At 37.8% G+C, this 22979-nt stretch overlaps 1 protein-coding gene across 1 annotated transcript in view; it reads left to right on the top strand.

Annotated features, from left to right (window-relative positions):
* The window catches only part of eif4g2b (eukaryotic translation initiation factor 4, gamma 2b), a gene marked incomplete at its 5' end in the record, with an annotated part of 47979 nt that overhangs the window by 11020 nt on the left and 13980 nt on the right, over positions 1–22979 (top strand). The gene's annotated exons all lie outside the window — the stretch shown is intronic.

Here is a 22979-nt window from a genome sequence, read left to right as displayed (position 1 = left end):
TCCAAGTTAGCTCAGTTAGCTCTTAGCTACAGAAAGCTCGGAGTTTGCTCGATGTCAATCATCCATCATGACGCTCACAGCCCCCCTCTCAGCTTCACCTCTTTGCCCATATTTGTATATTCCAGGTAAGACGACACACGTGACCCTGCCAAGATGGCGATGGTAGGAACCGCCCACCGAGCTTCAATTCAGCTCTACAGAAACCTATGGGTGACGTCACGGAGGCTCCGTCCATCTCTTTATATACAGTCTATGGTCCTGATTCATGAGCATTTCAAAAGTCCACTTTTTACAGCAGAGGCTCAGCTCTTACAGATGGTGAGAGATATCAGATTTCAGGAGATGCTGCATAGCCAGGAAAGAACTGGCTCCTGAATCATACAGAGATCATTGCAATCTGACTAAGGTATGCTTCAAAATCGAAACCCATAAAACGAGCATTTGGTGTCTGAAAGAGACAAAACTGATGTGGGGAACTTATAGAATTAAAAAAGGGAATTAGTCAAGTATTTCTGTGTGCCTGTGTCCTACACACTTGTTGTGTAAAAAGAAATACTGCTATCCCTAATGATCAGTTGTCTGAAGTTGACCTCTTTCCTGAACCTGAAGTGAAAGACTTCAGTGGAGTGTATGGCCATTGAGGACATGTGCACACTTGCTAGCACAAACAAAATATCTGATTAAAAAGATTAGATTTCTTGTGTCAATAAGAAGAAGACAAAGGATGTTAAGTTAGTTTTCCCACAGTATATTTTGTAAGCTGGTTCCACCAAGAGATGAATTTGTTTTCCATTTTTGTATTTTCTTTCATCATGTACCTGCTCCAGAGAGTCTACTCGTCTGGAAAAATCAAGTAGGTTTTTTTTTTTTTCATTTACAATGTAGCTCTTCTGTTATGTGAGAAACTCCATACAATCCAGGTGTATTCCTCCACAATCACCTGGATTGATGACTATGGAGCAGAAAGATCAGTTTGTGGGTCTGAAAGGTCTGAAGTGGTCAGCAGTGGTGTATCAGTGATGGACAAAAAACTGGTTACTGAGATGGTGCAGAAACAACTACCTATCAAATTAATGAGTCAGTGGGCATAACTTTATAGGCTGTTGGATCCATTGAACTTGAGTCCACTGTGTTGGAGCACAGATACATTGAAAACCTGCAGGACTGTGAGTGGCCCTCAGGAACCGACTTTGACTTTTCCTGTTCTATAAGTCTGGGGAGAGTACAGTTGGCTTTGCTGCTAACTTTTGGGGCAGCAAAAGCGAGTGAACAAACTCATCAACAGAGTTCTCTGGAGGAGATCTTCTTCTGCTGATGATCTTCTGAGAAAGAATGCTGAACAAGCTGCTGAAGATGAATGAATGAATGATTCTTAATATCCCCTACATGACTTTTTCTCAATCCTGGCCCTAAGGACACACTTCCATGCATGTTTTATGGTTCATTCACACCAGTATAGTCTACTAGATGCAGTCAGACTGGGGATTTGATTCAGTTGGGAGGATCCAACTAGTGTTTTCTTTTGGCAGCCATTTTAATTTTAGTCTTAGGCACATTCACATCAGTATTTTGATTCGAATCCTAGTCTGTTTGGTCAGAAAGTCCACTTCATTTGGGGAAATCTGAATACGCCAAATGAATTCTGATTCAGATCAAAGAAACAGACTCAATCTGCCTACAAACGCTCTTGTTCTGCTTTAAACGGAACAAATACAGAAAGCAGACTACAAAAAAAGTCACTTCCTGCACTTGGCGTAGTATTGCATTGTAGGTAAATACATAGTGATGGTGTTAAGAGTCCTCTGCCTTGTCTGTTGTCCATACCGCGGTCATTAACACAGAGATAGTTTCGTCTCCATGTTTGACTCGGAATCATTTCTTCTGTGGACAGGAGTACAAGACCCGAGTGAAGAAGAAAACTGTTTCTTCTTCACTCTCGTCTTGTCCTGTCTTTTGCTGAATATAATTTTTGCTATATCATTTTGTTGTTTTGTTGATGCTGCTGCAATGGCCCATCTATGAATGGATAAACTGCATGTCTGTGTGTGCGCTGCATGGTAGGTGGTGGGCATGGTCAAACAAGGATAACATGGAGCAGCAGTGCTGACTGACAGACAAATTACACTCACAACAGGCAGAAATGGGATGCATTTAGAATGTTGCACAGACAACCCTTGAACATTTTCTTTTAATTTTGTCTCATCAATGAAAACTCACAAACATCTGGACCTGTTTTAGCCATCAAAAAGTCATGTTTAGCTTAATGATATCTCATTATTGTAATGAAACAAAGGTGTGTCAGCTAAATAAATTGGTCATCACTGACAAAAAGCAATAACACTATCTCAGACCTTCATTGTGTTCACACTGCATGATTCAACAAATCAGACCTTTTCACCACAGGTAGCACTGCATCAAGAATTACAGAATGATACAATGAGAACATCACAAAGCAAAAATCTTAATCTGTAGCTGAATGCTGAAGAACTTTGGTTTCTAGTACAAAACAGGTAAATATGGAGTTGCATTAAATCCTAGCTGTGTTGGGGTAATCAGATTTCTATCGGAACTTTTACAGAATTCTTCCACATCTGACTGTGGGCTATTTCTCCCGTCCAGATTGTCTAACATGCATGCATGTTTTAGTTGTGTTTACCCACAATGCCATCTGCTGAACTCACAATGCACTTTGTTTTGTACCCTGCTTTCTGTATTTGGTCTACTTGAAACGGCGTTTGTAGGTGAAAGCTTTGAAATCAAGCGTAGCTTCTTTTTCAGATCTCATTACTTTGGTCTTACTGACTCTAGAAGGACAGATATCTAACATAATACCATCAACAATATCTATCACGGTAGTTAACATTTTAAACTTTGCTTCCTACTCTGTGTGACTTTCACAATCTATTACATTTGTCCAGTTTTTTTTTGTTTTGTTTTTTTGTGGATTGCTTAATTGCATTCATAATATCAGAAAAAATGCTCTGTATACTCATTTATTATACTCATCTATCTTGTGTTTAAGATGCTTTAAAGTTTATTCCTGACAAATATTTATCACAGGTAGCCATGGGATTCATTCATTTAGGAAAACACCAAAAATGAGAGGCAGACTTAGACACAAGATGGAGTCATTGTTAATGTCAGTTTTGCTTCACTGTTAATGTACATTACTAAGATTACAGTTCATGAGTGGAATATTAACATGAAAAAAGGAAAAAGAAATAAATGGACATTAAATTCTTTTTTTTTTTTTTTTTGTAAGGCTAATTCGGATATAAATCAAAGAAGGAATTTTGGTGTCTGGCTCTTACACATTAGCTACTGTACTGTGGCGGTCATCCAACTAAATTTTAACAAGTGAATTTACTTTCCTAATGACAATATATGGTCACAGAGAAAATGCCATGCAACGTCCAGCTGCATTATTTTTGTCAAGCAAAACTTTTGCAGAAATCTCTAAAAATGCAAACATATTGCACCTCACACTCACAAACTCCTCTTTTTTTCCCCAGATATGCCACAAATTATAGAGCAAGAAAAAGACTGAAGCACAAATACAGGATGACACTAACTCTGCAGCTTGCAGTGTTTCACCCACAGAGCTGTCCTGCCTATTAGCCGTATGTCTGCTGGAGCGCTGACGTTGTGAAGACTTGACAGGCTCGCCGCAGAACCTCAAATTAACTTAATTTGGGTTTGGATGTCATCCTTCGCCTCGCTGTTTCTTAGTCATAACCTCTGACTGCTACTCGTCTTGATGCCCAGTCAGTAAAGGAACACTGCGTTTCCTGGAATCAGGGAGGGCTTTTAATGAGGGAGACAACCGGTCCAAGCAGTGGTACTTTAATTAGCCGCAATGGCACTTTCTCACTCCATAGTCTCCTCAGTTTTCACAGCAAGAATTATTTATGGATGCTTCGGATGTCTTTCTTATGATAGGTTGCCCATAAGGACTTAGCAGCACAAATGATGTGGGGCATAGCAGTTGACATGGTGTAAAATCATCAAGGAGGTGTTTGAGTGCAGATTTGTAGTGATAAAGGAATTAAAGAAGTATGTTATGTTTTCATTATATGGAGTTTCATAAAGAGTAGACAGTAACCACTTCACTGATACAGCTTGAAAGACCTCATACTTCCTGTTGATTATTTCCCATGATCACACACATCAGCCACTACATTAAGCCAACTTGTTTGATTTCCTGGTAACACAAAAACATCATGATGGGACTTGAAAATAACCCTTTGGTGCAATCATAGAAATCAGATGTTTTCTGTAACTCTCGATCAGACTTCTGCACCAGCTGGCAGGTATTGTGGCCCACTGCGCATCACCGAAGTGCTCTGAATTGTCTGGAGCAGTTTGTGTTTTGTTTTGTTTTTTTTATAGTTTTGTGTTTTTTTTAAATATCTTTTCAACCACATTTTTTTTAAATAGTCTCTTTTTACTGAATTATAATTGAGAAAAGTTTTATTTATTAATACTTTTTTCCATTTCTTGTTATTTGAGTGACTATTGGGAAATCTTAGCCTTTTCTTTAATGAGAGGGTTGCGCACAACTGTACATGGACCCCATTATTTAGTTTACAGCTTAATTTAGAAAAAGTAAAGAAGCAACTCACTTATAAACATTGCTATGTGTTTTAATGGTGGCTACATGCACTGTGGTCCTCAACAGAAATTAAAAATACACCATCAATATGGGTTAACTTAACCCAGGAGCTTTTCCTGACCCTTTTCAGTGGTTATTTTTTTTCTGAGACAAAAACATAGTTTTGTTTGTTGAACAGCCTGCATCAAAGGACCAAACCACTTCAGCCTATTTGTACTGTTTGAACTGTTTTGATACACAACCATATACATCATGAATACTTAACATTTTTTTCTACTTTATATAAACACACCACTGGAAAAAAAGAAAAAGGAAAGGTTGGGGTGGAGGGGGGGTGTTGTGTAAAAATTCATACCACGGGCAATATTTGGATGTATCAAAGGGGAAGACACACTCCAACTGAAATAAACTGGAATGCTCAAAGTGAGGAACCCACCCATGGGACCAGGTTTCTTTGAACATTTTTACTTAATGGGGCTCATATGGATTTTGTTTTGAAATAGAGAGAAGTTTGAATAGGAAGCACTAATATTTTAATCTTGCATTCCCAAGACAGAGAGATATACAAACAAACAAGTCTGTCTTGTAGGAGTGAAAAAAGTTTTTAAATTAGAATCTTTTTATTTAGATTCTCTTTAAAATACGATGAAAAAAGGCTCATATGTATGCACATGCACAAACACATCCAAGGGCACAGACCATGAGAACAATAAGGACAATAACAAATTAAAATGACAGCAAAAACAAAAATAAACCTCTCCATTCCTTGTCACTGCTGTCAATCTGTGGGGATGTACAAACACATTGGAAGAACATGAAAAGTCCATAGGCTATTACTGTCTCATGCTTGAGACATGCTGAAGATGCCATACTAACCCTTCACCTGTATCTTTTTGAATGCATTTACAAAGAGGCACACATAGAGGCACACACATTTCAACTTCCTATTGTTCTGTAGGGTGGATATCTGATCTCCTCATGTTTTAAACAGTGCATAATGTCTGCCGGCCCCTGTTTTTGAGTGAGTGGGACAGTGTCCCTCTATTTAAGCAAAATTTTGCATCTTGCCATGACTGAAGCAAAAGACAGAGAATTACATCATAGTGGAGGTAGGGGCATCCCTTTCTCAGGGACACCAAGCAGAGTGGTCATAGGGTTTGGTTGTAGTCTAACTTTTAAAGAAGCCCCACAAAAGCTTTGCAATTTTCTGATTAATTCTATAAATAGCTATTTCAGCATCCAACTTGCATCCTGTACTGTGAGTTCTCTCTCGCCAGTAACTTAGCTGCAATATCATGCAGCATCCTGGAAAGAAAAAAATTATATACTGTAGTTTTTCAACCTGAGGATGCCACTGGGCAATGACAGCTCTAGAAATTGCATCATTAAACAGAGCTGAAGCACAGAGTTTTAAGAAATGGTTTAAAAAGATGTTCAGTGTGATAGCCTGTTACATATTTCAGGAGAAGCGAGAACTTTTTTTCTTGTTTCTTAAGGCCACAAGAACAAAATGACATTATTTTGTTCTCACAGACTTGACTAGAGACATCTTGCTGCTTGTTCTCAACGCGTCAGCCAGTATGATTGGTCCCAATCAGGACAGTGAAATGGGTCACCACAGAAAGACCAGAATGCCAATCAATGCACATTTACAGCCCAGTGACAGGGACAGAAATTTGGGAGGAAAAGAGCCACCAGTGGACTTAGTCTTTTAGTAAGATGGGGATGCCTTCCCTACAAAATTTTTAATTAGGTAAAGAAAGTAATGGGCATATAAATAGGCAAGGCATGGAAAGGGTTGCTTCACCTGATGGTGTGAACTGATCATTTATTGTGACAAGTCATTCTTTAAGTTACAGATCAACTCACTTACCGCATCACACACACACACACAGATTACATTAGGTATTAGTGTGCTGCCCTATATACGTGAAGGGCATATAGCAAATGCATTTTAATCAAAAACATAATTTTTGTTCGTAATAAGAATAATAAATAATCACAAGTGTATGACAAGTTTTATGGGGCCCTAAAGAACTGGGGGCCCTAGACAACTGCCTAGTTTTGCCTAATGGTGAGTTCACCCCTGCTCCCGAATGACCGAGCTCCTCACCCTATCTCTAAGCGAGAGCCCGGCCACCCTGCGGAGGAAACTCATTTCAGCCGCCTGTGTACGAGATCTCGTTCTTTCGGTCACAGCCCAACAGCTCATGACCATAGGAACGTAGATCGACTGGTAAATCGAGAGCTTTGCCTTCTGGCTCAGCTCCTTCTTCACCACGACAGAGCGGCACAGAGTCTGCATTACTGCAGACACCGCACAGATCCGTCTGTCGATCTCACACTCCATCCTTCCCTCACTCGTGAACAAGACCTCAAGAAATTTAAACTCCTCCACTTGAGGCAGGACCTGACCCTGACTCCTGAGCTGGGCAGCAGCAAGAGGCTGGGACCCTGGCAGTCCAGTCCCCGGCTGCAGAAGCTGGCTCTACAGACGTGGAATGCTCTGGTTTAATCAAGTAATAATGTTTGATTTCAATGAGCTCTTATGTTTTCTTGTGACTGATATTCCCAGATACCAGAATTTGTTTGCATAGTCCAATCCACATGCTCTGCTATTGATGGGAAAAGATTGCTTTTGCTCTGGATCAATGTATAACCTTGCAACTTTGTATAAAGAGCAACAGAGCTGAAGTTAGGGTTTGAAACAAAGTCCAAAAGGTCATCAGCATGGAGTAAGACTTCCTTTAATGTGTTTGTTAAGCTACTGAAGGCTGCAACAAATGGCTCAACAGCCTGATAAAAAAGAATGGGGTTTGAAGGGCATCCCTAGCAAGTTTCTCTGTGCAAACCAAGTGCTTCTGACTGCTTAGTCAGAAGTGCTAATTGATGCAGTAATGGTATAATAATTAAATCCATGATGATAATTTTTTGTCACTGTCACATGGCACTACAACCAATCAGCAAGGTTTTTATTGACTGATCAAGTAAAACATGATTTTTTTCTCAAACAGCCTTAAAGTCTGCCAAATAATAATGATAAAAAATTATATTCACTATGATGTTTCCTTGTTTTTAAAAAAATAAAACTGTGATGAATGAGGCCATAGATAGGGTTTAGCCAACAGTTAAAATCAGGGGTGAAAGTAGTTTTAAAGTCTTGCCGGTACTATTGCCAAAACATTCGTCTTTCTCGCTCTCTCTCACTCTCACTCTCGCACTTCATGCATTTTAAAATAGCAAATTCAAAACCCAGGAAAATAAAAAAATGTCAGGATTTTACAGTGGACTCCTGAAGGCCTGTGGAGTAGGCAAGATTTAAAAACATTTGGCACCATATTTATTTATTTTAATTGAAACATTCACAAACATCTTGAATTCAAGCGTCTAAGAACAGATCATGATGTCACAAACAAAAAGTCATCCTGGAACTAACCCTCATCTCTTGATGTCTGTGGACCCAGTTGTGGAAAACATCCCAGTGCATTAACCCCTTATCGGGCAGTCATTTAAATGCTTGGAAATTTAACATTTCAACCATCGCAGAGTGTTATATTATTGGAAGAATTAAAAACCTCAATACTTTTTGTTCCAAAATATCAAAATTTAAATATGTCATAGTTTGTAGTTTTTGTGTCTTTAGTTCTGATTTTCTGTTTTATTTTGTAGTTTTCCTTTTGTTTCCTGTCTAGCTTCATTTCCTGTTCGTAAGTTCACTTGGTTTCATTTAGCTTATCCATTCCACCTGTGTCTTGTTGTGTTTTGTGTTTATATACCACTTGTTTTCTGTTTTCCATTGCCATTTCATTCTTCTAGTTATGTTTGTGTTCCTCTAGTGTTGCTTTTTTTTATTTCTTATGTTCTTTTTTTGTCCTGCCAAGCCACATTATGTTGAGTTTTTATTAAACATTTTTTGCTCTGCATACTGTCTGCCACTTGAGCCTGGACTTGGTTCCACACATCCAACGTATCTTGACAATATAGTGACAAGTGATCCATAGTAACTTTTTTTTTTTTTCCAGATTTTATACCAAAGACGATCTCAATGAAGCATCTGGGGTGGAACCTGATCTTCGATGACTGGTGTGGAGAAAATAGTCTGGTTTTATGATTTCAAGCACCAGTATGCAGAGGCATTTTACATATGTCCAATGAAGTGGTCAAATATGGTCATTTGCCCAATAAAGGTTTAAATCAATAGCACTGAACCCCATAACAACGGTTGTTTCGGATGAAGACATGCATGCGCAGCAGTGAAATTCTGGGTTATTAGCACAAAAACAATTTCTTTTCAAAGCTGTTCTGTGTTGTTGAAATTATATACATAAAAAAATAGCAAACACAGCTGCTTACTCTCCTACTGGTTTTAATTGGGGCATGCTGCAACAAACATAAACATTAAAAGTATGGTACACATCTGTAAGGCTGGGCTGGGAGACAACTGGGTTCTCTCCAAAAGAGGGGCAAGAGCTTGAGGAAAAGAGGGAGATACTCCGCCAAGGCTCTATCCAGCAAAGACTAAAACAGCACTGACTGTCCACAAACAAATTAGAATCAGTTCAAATGAATTTTTTAACAAAGTAGCTGATCTTTTTTGACCCAGAGCGTGGTCGTGATTGCATACCGCCACTGAATCTTTTGGTACACAGTACCGACTTCCAATCACCCTTGGTTACAATCACATCAAAGTATTAAAACATACACGTCAAGGCCTAGCAATAGTAAGAATAACCTTTTGAAAAACCCTAGATTGTCTGACTTAGGACCATATACATTTACAAATACAACCAGTGTGTTAAACATTTTCCCAGACAGAAAATCTACCAAACTCATCAGTTCATGAGACTCAAAAGAGATATTGTGACTAATGAGGATTAAAAGTCCCTTGGCCTTGGCCTGAGATGAAGCATGGAAACACTATCCCCTGAAGGGACATTATCTGAACAACAAACATTTACTTCACACCCAGCATGACAGCCGGCCATATTAGTAAACTAAAATCCAAGTGGCTGATTGCTTGCAGGAATAAAAAAAACAAAAAAAAACAAAACAAAAAAAAAAAACAAATGTAATTTATTCTAAGATGTGGCTGGTGGACATAACTATAACAAATACAGATCACAAGCACCAAATGTCACATTGGCACTCCAGAGAAAGTGAATAGAGGCTGTAGCCAGAGTTGTCTCATGTCTGGCATCTGCATAGTGACTAAACACAATAATTCTTTCTGAAGGTTCAGTTGACCAGGGAAGACTGCTGATGTAATAGTTTGCTTTATCTACAGATCTGATCCATTTTCTGTCTCAGTTGGGCAGAGTCAGACGTAGCCTCACTGAATGAAGCAGAGCAGGTTTCAGTTCTCAGATAAAAATTCAGCCATTACCTTTGTGTACTTTACAGGGCTGGTTGACAACTTCATGACTGTAGTCCTCCAAGACACTGATGGACTTGCCTTGAAATTCAAGTTTCCATCATCAGTGTTCCTCCCTAAGATAAAATCCTTGATGCAAGCAGAGAACAACCAAGCATCTCCTTGAACACATCACACAGCAGATCCTAAAAGAATATTGGTGGAAGAGCTGTTTTCAGTTTCATTATGGTAGGCTCAGGATGCAGATGTTTTGAGTCTGCTAAGACCCTGCTGGTCAGTAACTTTTGCCTTGAGCAGGACTAGCAGACTCAGAACTTTCTTTTCTTCTGTCCAGTGTTTCAGACTCCTTAAATGCTCACAGTGGACAGGAGTCTGAAACAGATAGCATATTTGCACACAATGACTGTTTACTTGTCAGCACTACCTGTAATACTGTTTATTGTGTTATGCATTTAGTATTGCAAATGCATCTTACAGTCATGCACAGTTTTTCACTGCTGAATGTTGCACAACAGTTTATGTAGCTAGCAAACTGAACATTTATGCACATAGATCACTTTACTTATAGTTTAAATTTTATGTTTACTGTTTTGCATGCTCTTCTTCTTAAATTAGTTTATTCTTTACACTTTAAATATTTATGGCATTCAATGTGGATGGCAAAGTGAAAATTTAATTAAACAGAGAAACATGTTTCCTTAATGTGCAAATGACAATAAATGCTTTGAATTGAAACTGAGGATTCAAAGATTTGAATCTTTGAACTGAATTTAAACGTCTTTCTTTACCCAAGGCTTAAGTCATCTGAAACCAGCTCCAAACAAGGCACACTGACTATGGTCCTTCACTGTCCAGTGAGTTAAAACAAGGTTACCAACACAGTGTGGTTCAAGCAGCATGGTGATAGCTCCCAGTGTTAAGCTAGCTTCTTCTGTGTTGACGGATTACATGTTTTATAGAAGACATTGTACAAGTAAACTACACTTGGTCGATTTAGTGAGTGGAAATTAAAGTTAGGGCTTTGTCTCAAACAATGTTGAGGAGAAGTAGATGAAAAAGAAAGTGAAGAAATTTGCCAAACCTCTCAACCAGAAGTCTCGGGTAAAAAAGTGGAAGAATTTTTAGAGCTACACATAAAGCTTAGTTAGAGATGTGTGATGGAAAGGGTTACATATGGTGGCGTTATTCCTGCCCTCCATCCCGGGTATGTGCTCCATTTCTGTCTTAGCATGTCTTGACTCTGACATGTAGCTGACTAGCGAACAATTGTTCCACTTTGTGGAAAAGTCATTCCAACATATCACTCTCTCGTGATGAAGCCAAAATTGACTGGAGCTTTGCAAACACAGACTCGTATTGATTTTCATATGAAGAGTTAATTATTTCAGCCGTATCTCTCAAATTTGATTAGAAGTCATTTTGCTTTCAGTTCTCTAATTTATACAGGCAGGCAAAAACCCACCAAGAGTAATACCACTTGCCAAAGGCCACTCGAACCGAAATGCATTCCCTTATATTAGCCTGACAGGTACAATGTAATTGAGTGTGGAGATTAAAAAGGAGATATCACAGTGCGTTATTGATTCCCATGTGAGGAGAGGGGTCACATGTACCACAGTTTATCACTGGTTCTACAGGCAGCCTGGGAGGGAGAGACTTTTTACTTAAATCCTCCGGGACCAAGAGGGAACAATTTAAAGGTTGCACATGGTCAATTGTTTTCAGGCTTTCACGTTGCGGCCATTCTCATAACCACATTTACTGACCCTGATTGAAAAGAGGAAGTCTTGTACAATACATCAGACACTTCTCAGTTTAAATTACGGTACAAGCGAGAAGATAGAGGTGATGGTGGCCTCAAATGTGCATCAGATGACTTGTGAGGGAAAGATTGCTAATGTGAATACCAAGTCAGACAATTAAAATGTCAGTCAACAAGACAGTCAAAGAAAGAGAGAAAGGAAGGAAGAAAAAAAGAGCCTATAGCACTGCAGGGAGCGCTTTAAAGGTTGCGTTTAATCACAAGGGTGCTTTGAGGAAAATGTTAATAGCTTGATCGTAATAACATGCTAACATGATAATGTCAGGAAGGTCATGCTGAGACTGCATGCTGTTGTTTGTTAAAAGGAAAAGATCAAAAATTGTATTTCATAGCAAGTCTGGATCCACTTTTTTTTTTTTTTTTTTGTATTAAATCAGTAGGAAACCAGGACTGTTTAAGTTATTGACAGTGGGGGAGGAACTTAAACATCATACTTAAGAAAAACTATAGATAAATAGACAAAAGTAAACTCATAAAGTACCACATTAAGCTTTTTAACTTCAGTAAAAGTAAATAAACATTTCTATTTAAATGACGAATATATTTGAGTCAGTGACTTTTATTACAATTGTCATCTGAAAGTTCAGATATTTCTTTTAAAGTTTAAAAAATTTAATTATTTCAGCCTTATTTACCCTATAAAAAACTACTGTTGCCACAATTAATATAAGTGTTTTAAAATATGTTGTTAGGTTTAATTTTTCTTTGACTAAAGTAGGTTCAAGAAAACCAAATGCGGTACTCATCACTGTAGCTTTACTGTGGCTCTAATGTGAACTAGATCTATGAAATTTATCTATTATTGTATTTTAATAGTTTATTCATTCTGCTATTCTGTCAGTGATCTTTCTTTTGTAACCGCACTACAGAAATCTGTCCATTTTTACACCTTAGTATTGGCTTGACTGGTCTAGATTCAACATTTGAATATTGACAATTTTTCAAAAATGTTTTCTGGTCCTTTATGTATTCATGGCTTTTTTTTTTTTTTTTTTTTTTTTCCTTTTTCCAATATTCTGATTTTGTCGGGCCATACTGCTAAAATATGCTGAATTTTCAGCCTTTATATCTGTTATGATTTACAAAAATACCATTTAGACTCAGTTAAACTGTGTTGTCTTTGACATGTGTTGGATCAGATTTAATTAGACATCACAACTAATTGTGCGTCTTTAGAACAAAAACAAAAGACTTGAACTTGAAAAGATTACTGGACAGTTTGGCTTCTTAGAAGCAAAATATTAGGAGATAAGAGGCAACTCAAAACTTATACACATTATTTTGCATAACCAGCAGCCTGACAGGAAAGGATCTTATCTCTCAGGTAACCCATAACACACAACTAGAGGTTGTTGACTTGTTTCATGATTTGACAGAAGTGTTTAACCAAACAAGGAGCACCAATCACACACACACATGCTCAATGAAATCTTCCACTCTATGCACCATCAAGCAGGATCATTTAATGTTTTCTCGGACTTGCTTTGGATGAGCCACCTCATGCATTGCCAACTCTTCTCTCTGCTTCAGTCAGCCTTCCTAAAATACCCTTCAACAGTCCTTAGATATGTGGTGTGAAGTTGTGTGGGCAGAGGGAGATAGCAGAGTTTTGCCTGTAAACAACAAACAAGAGTCATACCCATCAGTCAGAGCACATTTTCGCTGTTTGTAGGACATTGCTGCTTCTTGCTATTGCTGTAAATTAGTGCCTGCAACTACTCCACTGTAATGGGTTCCTGCTTTTGGGCTAAACAGGCAAAAAGAATGTATGGACAAAAACCTGCAATTCATCCAAATATTTTCAGTTACTGCATTGCATTTAGCTGCTGGAAGGAAACTGTGAACTAAAATCAATGAAACATAGAAAATTAGACAACTTGACTGCAAAACATGTAAACAAATATTTATTTTCAGTCAGATTTTTCTGTTTTACTCGTCATCTCTGACCAACAGCAGGGACTATGTCAACACTGGGCACCTCCTGCGTAGCAATGCGGGTCAGGATGAGCATGCAGAGCCAAAGTAACACGGTCTGTTGGGAAAAGCTTTCTTGGATACAAAGAGGCTGCAAAAATGAGTGTTAAACAAAATCATATATACAGTCGTTCTCAAATGTATTCTTGATTTTGTCCATTAAAGAAGGACAAAAAGCAGCTTTCACTGAAATGAGTTGAAATAGACAAAAGCAATGAATAAGAAAAATGATAAAAATGATGACATTGCTTTGAGTTGTGGTTTAATTTAAATATTTAAAAAAACAAGCAAATAAACATTATAAAATAATATGGCTTACATTACTCGTAAATATTATTCTGTTGAACAATCCCTCGAGGCGATTCATGTAACTCCTTGTCATATGTCTGCAGCTGTTGGCAGGTATTTTAGTCTAATTTGTGCTGGACAGTTTTATTTATTTTTTTATTATTCTTTTCAATTTAATTAAAAGGCAACATCTTATTTCACTAAATTACAATTCAACAAATTTGGATTTATTATTCATACTTTTTTCTGTCTCCAGTTGTTTGAGTGACTTGTAAATCGTGTCTTTTGTTTAATGAAGGGTATGAATAATTTTGAGGAAAAATTGTATCTCAAGGGGGGAAGACAGCAGTGTTTTATTTGCATTTGAATTTTTCTGAAGGTCTTGCAAAAACGCATGGAGTAGATGAAAGGTGAAGTTGGTATAAACAGCAGATGCAAAACATGACCTTGAAAGTCCCCCACTAATAATCATGCTAGAGCAATGTTAACTGCACTGCTGCTTTTAGTCATGTAACCTCACACACACATCATTGGTTGGTTTTAACATGAACTGGTGGTCAACTTGAGTTTAAACCAGAGCATTTGAGGAAAACATGTCCTTGATTGCTTGGAAATGCTGTTTCCATTATGTCTGGTTACTTTAGGGAGAGCGAGCCATAGCTTTATGTTTACATCAAAACAGGCAACTGCACTGTAAAGAAAGACACCAAAGTGTGGATTTATAGCTGAAATGATGCAGGATTTATCATGAAGGGTCTTAATCGCAACTCTTTTTACCCACGCTTATTCTAAGTCACAGGTTTCCAAGCTTTATGAGTTTATCTCACCAAATGATCACAAGGCAGGAATCTGGACCCGTAGCAGACAGAACATCCATCCAGCCATTTTCTATACCTGCTCATTTAAATGCAAGATCGCAAGGGGACTGGAGCCTGTCCCAGCAGCTACTAGGTGACAGGCAGGGTACGTCCTGGACTGTACACCAGTCAGAAATGTTAGTTCTACTTGTGCGTCCAGCCCAGATGCTTACATGACACGACAGACATTCAACACAAGATGATGACCAACAAATAAGATATAAACTCATCTAAACAGCAATTACACTAAGAAAGATCATTTTATTTTCAGGTCCTTTGTCTACGTTTCCATGCTTTTTTACAAAACTCAAGTTAAATTATACATTAGATTTTGAAATAACCAGCTCAACATCTCCCCATCAGACAGCCAAAACAAATGGGTCTTCTTACATTGAATTGTTCCAAACATCACAGTTCTGACATTGTGATATAAAGAACAAAAACTGCACCCAAAACATATGAGCTCTTCTGGGACTCTTTTATAGCACCCACCTCCACCTGCAGAGGCACTACACCTGCTCTTAGCTGGGACATCTCTGTTTCCTTCTTACATTATCTTCTCCATAGGGCTCTGCAGAAAAATCATTTTTAAATTGAATAAAACTTCCTAATTTGGGTCTATTTAACAAGGCCATTTTATTTCTCTTTGTAAGAGTCAAACAGAGTCTGACTGAGCCGAGTTATTTTATCTTGTGAATGATTCATGAGGAGAATATTTCCAGAACCTCCTTTGACCAGGGACATTTGTGAGCTTTATACCAATCATACATTTTTTTTAAGCAATTCTTCTGGTAAATTAGCTGAGACAACTCCACAATCTCATCATTTCTGCCCCTTGGTTATAAAAGTAAATATTATTATTATAATTAACAAGACTGAGATAAAGCTGTTAATAAAGACAGCAGCTGAACAACACAGGCAGGTGGGAGAATGGCACTCCAAGACTGAGGGTTCAAAAGTCCACAGAAGAAGGTTCTGGGTATGTCGTGTTGTGAGTTTGAGTATGGCTAGATGGTTAGTAGCCCAAGGCAGCTTTTATAACGCCGTTACCTCTGGATTCTGAAGTGCAGGAACAGCTTCAACAGGATTTTTACAGGACAAAAAGACATCTAGTTAGACAGCGCACTCTCAGATGAGAAACAGAATGACATGGTGGTGAAGGTAGGACTGAGGTAGGTGTGCTGCAGGGCTGATGAACTGATGAAGAACAGCTGTAGCCTACCTGAGGAAGCAGCGGAGAGACCACCATGCCCACATCAGTGAAAGACAATAAAAATCACGACAATAGGAGGGAATAGGGAAGAGAAACAGCATGGCAGGTTAACTGGATTCACAGACTTATGACGCAATACATTTGAGATATCAGCAAACTAAACAAAAGTTTATTTCTTCAATTCAAAGCTGAAATCCTTCTTGGATCTTGCATCTCAATAAACGTTAATCACTGTAGTTTGTTTGACCATCACTTCTATCACCAGCTATACATGAGCCTATAATAAAGCCCAGCCTTCGTGTCCTTTCTCAGATTTCAAAGGAAATTATAAATACAATATTCATTCAGATAAAATCCTAAAAACTCTAACCAAGAGCAGACCACTGAACCAGACCACCAGAGATTCCTGACTAGTTTGAGCTTTTATGTAACCATGAAATAAGTTTTAAGTGAACTCTCTTTTATTTATCTTTATTTGTTCTTTGACTTTACTACAGAAATAGACCTGTTCTCTCAAGTTAACATAAGCAAGAAAAATAAAAAGTGACATGTGTTGGCTGTCACTGAGTGATAAGTGCATCTTTGGAAAAGGTCACGTTTGTTGTTTTTCCTTTTTTCTTTTTTTTCTTTTTTTTTTTTTAAGAACCAGCCTTCATCACAGACCTTTGATGGTACCTATTCATTCAAATCCTCTTTTTGAAAAGAAAATCCTGTTAAAATAAAACAAATAAAAGCTAATTTTGATGTTTATAGTAGAAAGATTTTCTTTGACATTCAGACTGAGGACAACTTTTTTTCCTTCTTTTTTTATTTATTTATTGATTTGATTTTTTTTTTTTTTTTTTTTGCTTTTGCTCTTAACATATCCTTTCTTCACATAGCGAGCTCTTTTTTATGACTGCAAAATCTTCATATAATGGCAGCAGATTGTTTAAAAATAGAATGAAGCATGAGAGACTGGATGCTGATATTACCATTCTTTTTCCAAAACGACAGTATGGGGGTCCGTGTTTTATGATATATGGCTTCCCAGTATTATCTGTACCATCACATATCTTCATAAGTGCATGTCTGTGGCCTTAAAGATTTACAAAACCTCTTCAACAATTTCAGCATGGACATGTTGTTCTGAGCCAATGAAATGTGTAAATACTGTCCCACACAAGCAGGGGATGCAGCTTCGCCCGAGGTCGGCTGGTGCTCTAAATGAGGTCCTGTGGGCTGTTATGTAGTAAAGAGAAATTGGTTCAGAGATCTTCAATGGAGAGAAGGGTTCTTCCACACCTGAATGATGAAAGTTTTCCCATAGGAAGCCATAATAACAAAGAGAGAGACTGAAGAAAGTAGAGAACAACATGATAGTGTTGTCAAGAGTTGACTGTTTGTCTTTTCTCTGCAAAGATTGAAGTCGGTGGTTATAAAGGCAGAAAACGGAGTTTAGAAGAGATCTGAACTGAGAGTTCATCTTTTTGGAGCAATGGAATACCAGAGCAGCTGAAGAGAGTCTTTTTTTCCCATGCCTTTTATCTCAAAATGGTGGGCTTTTACTGCCATCTAGTGGACAGCTGGGTGCACTGATCATGCCGGTCTCACACATGATACAACCAGTGTTTCTTATATGAAAGTAAATGTACTCCGTTTAGATGCTTTTTTTCATTCCCTCAAGCATTTTTTAAGCTGTGATTTAATTACTTTAGTAATGTTTTAGTGCAGGATGTTTCAGTCAACATCACACTGACAAAACCACTTCATCTGCTATACAGTTATATCTGTTTTTGATATAATACTACTGATTTATTGCATCTGTTGTGCAGCTATGTGCCACAGATGTTTCTGATTGGACTGACACTGGACTCTGGTGATCAAGAAAGTCTGCTCTGGGTCTAATGTTCTCTTACTCCAAATTGCAAATTCCTCTCTGAAAGATCAGACTTCTGCTGTAAGGTGGGGTCTGATTTAAGGTAGATTTGACTTTCATATGGGGAGCACTCTCCCAGTGGTCTATGGGTGACATGAAACAGGAGTCTGGAATGTGAGCAGGGAGGGTGGCAGAAAATACAAAATACATGCATATTCACTCCCCAGCCATGAAATGAGTTACACTTTACGAGGTTGCCCCCCCATTTTTCCTCAGAAGTGCTTTAACTCTTGGTGGCACAGATTCATCAACAGAGATTTAGTTCCATTTTGACTTGAATGGACCACAGAGTTGCTGCAGATATTTTGGCTGCACATCCATGAATCTCCTGTTGCACCACATCCAAAAGCTGCTCTGTTGGATTGAGGTCTGGTGACTGTGGAGGCTGTCGGTGTACAGTGAAGTGACTGTCAGGTTGGAAAAACTTTGTGGAAATGGCAGGAGCTTTGTGGCATGGTGCATTATCCTGCTGGACGTAGCCATCAGAAGATGCTACACTTTGGTCATTATGGGGTGCACATGGTCAGCAACAATACTTAGGTTGGTGGTGGTCCTTAAAACATGTTCGGTTAGAACTAGATGCCCAAACTGTGGCAAGAAAATATGCCCCAGACTACGACACCACGAGCATGACTGAATCATTGAGACAAGGCAGGATGGATCCATGCTTTAATGCTTTTTCCATCAAACGATCTGAATGTGGAGCTGAAATGGAGACTTATCAGACCAAAAATGATATCTTTCCTGTCATGGATGAAGCTGAGAGGACCCAATAGCAGATGAAAGTTGCAAGATCAAAATATTTATTGACAATATAAATGCGTTGTTCTAGTGTCCGGACAGTTTTGCAGGCGGACTGTCAGACAGGCAACTTCCGAAGAGTTTTAACAAGGTTAGTTTTGCACAAAAACAACAGGGAAGAATCGACTGGAGAATTTCAGGAGCAAAACCACTTTACACACAATCACAAATGACGATCCGGCAGAGGTGTGTGATCCAGCATGAGCTTAAAAGATGTGCAGGTAACAAGGAAATCCTCCACAGTTGTGACAGCGAGCTCCTGGAACAGACATCCCCCCCTGCGAAGAAGGCACGCCCACAACAGGCACACAACCCACTGCTGCCAGAAGCAGAAAACATGACTTTTCCATCGTCTATTGTCCAGTTTTACTGAGTCTGTGTGAATCATGGCCACAGTTTCCTGCTTTTAGCTCACAGGAGTGCAACCTGGTGTGGTCTTCTGCCCATGTAGCCGATTCAAGGTTGGACAACATGTATGTTCAGAGATGCATTTGCTTTCATTACATCTTCAGTCTGCTCATTCTCCTCTGACATCAACAAGACATCTTAGTTGCAACATCTCACTGGATATTTTCTGTTTTTCATACATTTCCTTGTAAACTGTAGAGATGGTTGCTGTGTGAAAATGTGTGTAGATCAGTTTCTGAAATACTCAAATCAGTGTCACCGGCACAAACTTATATTATACTGCATTTAAAGTCACCTAAATCCCATCTATTTCCCATCTTGATGTTTGAACTCACCTGATAAAGTGGTCAGTATATGTGTTCTCACACACACACACACACACACACACACACACACACACACACACACAGAAACACACACTTGCACGCAGCATTAAAAAAGCCTTGATGGCTTATATTATGTTGGAGTTGTTTTCTATATCTGTTTGGTATTATACTGTATTTCAGTTATTTTTATTTCCCAAGCAATGTTAAATCTTTGTATTTTTTGCTCTTTTGAATGTTTAGGTGGCATATCTTATAACCCTTTAGGAGTTTTCTTCTACTCTATTTTCTTCTTTGTTGTTTTTTTACACTAAATGTTTTTAATACTGCACAAATAAGTCAAATAAATTAGATATATAAACATTGAACATATTGCAAAATAACCCATTTGACACTGCTGATGCTGTCCAGGCTGCTTTAGCATCCTGAACTGGACCTCCTCTTTCCTGGGAGTCATAATACTTTCCATGAAGACTGTGTACAGTCCAAGCTAAGAAAAAAGGCTTCCTGGTAACATCTCAGACCTGACTGATTCCAGTCCTTGAGAATAAATTCTTGATTTAATCCAGAGAGCTTTGAATAATTTGACCAATGTAACCATGTGCAATCTTAAAGTGATTGTTTCTGATTGACTGGCATAAACATGTCTCCATCTGAACTTCTCTGTGAGTTTCTTCCACAAGCTGCTGGACGGGGTAAAGAGAGAGCGGAGCTTTCAATGTTACTTTCTTTCTAAGTTTTCGTAGAAAGCAGCAGATCTGTGACCTGTTGAGTTAGGAATAAAGTCGGGACAGAAACACATTTTACTTCTTTTGTTTATTTTTTTTTTTTTATGTTGCTTTTAATTATTTTATTTTAATTTATGATTTTATTATGATGTTTGCTATTTTTAATTGTCTTCTATGCTTCTTTTAACCATCTGTAATGCTTTCAATGTTTTATGTAGAGCACTTTAAATTGTCTTGTATGTAAGAGATGCTGTACAAATAAACTTGCCTTGCCTTGCCAAATCACTTAGATTTCGACCTGCTAAAAAACCACCAAATATTTATTCACTTTAGTGTTTTAATTCTTTAAATGCCAATTTGATTTTTTTTTTAAATTGTTGCATAATTTATAACAAAACATTAAAAGACACAAGCACAGACTTATTCTCCATAATTGTAGGAAGATGGAGTTTTGGTGATGATTAATCTTTGATGTGTCACAAATAACAAGCCAAACTGATTTGATTGCCTTTGTATTTTCAATGTCAGATACTGTAATATCAGATACTCCCGAAAGACTTTTCTTGGCCAAAATATGTGCTAAAATCGATATACCGCAGTATTTTTCTCCTAATTTTCATAAATCACTTTAACAACTTCAGACCAGTTCAAGACTAGCCATCACTTAATAATTTGAAGACCTTTGACATTTCCAAAACACATTATTTCAGTGTCATTACAGTTTGAAACCTGACATTATTTAATGTCAGTAATTTATTTGAAATGGAAAAAGTTGTATTTGCTATATTTACTAGAAATGTTATTGTCGATACATACAGGAAATTTTGTTGTTTTTGACAGTTATGTTGTATGATAAACGGGCCCTGAGATTTACTCTTCATTGTTTTGAGTGTGTGTGAAATAATTTATTAATATAACTCCTTTTTCAATGAAATAATCATCAGTTATTTGATGCATTTGCAGACACACATGCACAAACATTCACAGTAAAATCTGAGGAAGGCACAAGAGTTGATGAATCATTTTAAACTAATGAATGTTAAACAGAGAGAATTTAAAGAAAAAAAAGGTGAAAAGCTATCATTGTATAGGATATCTTTTTTTTTTTTTTTTTTTTTTAATTTCTCATTAATGTCAGTTGCATCTTCATGTCAAATACATAGACAATAACATAGTTGTCCAAGTCATATTTTAAGGTTTTCATAATTAATGATGCACACGATTCAGCCATGTTGGGAGGGCAGAGTTAGGCAGACATCACAATTTGGACAAAATATGACTTGGCAATCTTGCTTTAGGCTAACAATTTTTAGTTATCAGTGTGCAGTTTGAATCCTTTGAAACCATAACTGAATAAAAAAAAAAATTACCAATTCAACCCCATTCAAGCGAGGTATTATTGGAGGATTTTACAAGAGTTTATAATATTGTTGTGGGTTTTTTTTTTTTTTTTTTTAAAATAGCACAAGTTGGTCAGCACTAACGGTATCTTTTCATTTTTATATTGAAAGACAATTTTATGGATATCTGGGACAGTTCATAAAGCTTTATTTTTGGTTACTGGTTGGGAGAAATTCATGGGTTTCTGTGATTTCATCTGGAGGCATTTTCTACGTCCAATGAATTGACTAAACATGACACCTACCTTGCCTGATAAAGTGTTCATTTATTTAATTGTATGAGTTAAATAAAAACTATTGCATTGAAGTGATTCCATATAAACCTTTCTTTTCCCCTTCTTGGTTCTTGTCCTCTATTAGATGGATGTTTTCCAGGTTAAAATTCTGCAAAAGGTGAAGAGGTGGACAATTGATTACCTGGAGACACCAGGGGGAGTTTGGTGGTGTCAGGGGTGATGAAGGTCCCCAATTATTTTCCTGGCTGCAAGGATGGGAGGTAGTTATGACCCGTGGCCCTTTCATAAGAACAAGACTTTGCAGCATTTTGTCCTTGGCCTATGTCTACACTGCTTCAAATTGTGGATGAGGTAAGAATAAACACAGTTTGCAACCGTTATGTAATAGAAAATAGACAGTAGTTGCAATGATGTTCGTACAATGTAGATAGATAGATAGATAGATAGATAGATAGATAGATAGATAGATAGATAGATAGATAGAAAGTTTTTTTCTTAAATTTTTCAGTTTTTTAAAAGGAAACATAACATTGTGCATCTTAAATTTAAGGCGTAAACTTTTACTTGCTTGCTATACGTTAATTTGAGTGTCTATCAACCAAAGAGGCGGATTCTTTTTGTGAAGATCCACGCGATTGGATAAATTGTGCTGGAAAAAAAACCGTCTCTAAATCATTCCCTTACTGTGATTGGCTGTATTTGACATGGCAACAAAGTGACTGACCAATACAATTCGGTGACTTCTCTGCCCCCATAAGGCTGCGAGCTTTGGGTCTTTTCACTAGCCAGTGAATGCAAACAAACCAGGCTGCAAGTACATGGTTGATGTGTGTAATTGTGCGGACATCTTTTTGCTTTTTATCTTTTGTAATACCCGTTGCAATTCTTCCCTCCTCTTTACTACAGCCATATTTCTTCTTTGGTTGACACACAACAAAACAAAACTGAAGTTGCTTTAGTAAAGGTAAGGCAGATTTTTCTCCCTTACAAAACCACACCGGTTCACCCAAAATGGCTTCTGCTAGCAA

The sequence above is a fragment of the Telmatherina bonti genome (assembly GCF_933228915.1).
Source record: "Telmatherina bonti genome assembly, chromosome: 2".
NCBI lineage: Eukaryota > Metazoa > Chordata > Actinopteri > Atheriniformes > Telmatherinidae > Telmatherina > Telmatherina bonti.
Note: the sequence above shows the minus strand (reverse complement) of the source record. Positions and strands in the feature narration are given on the sequence as shown.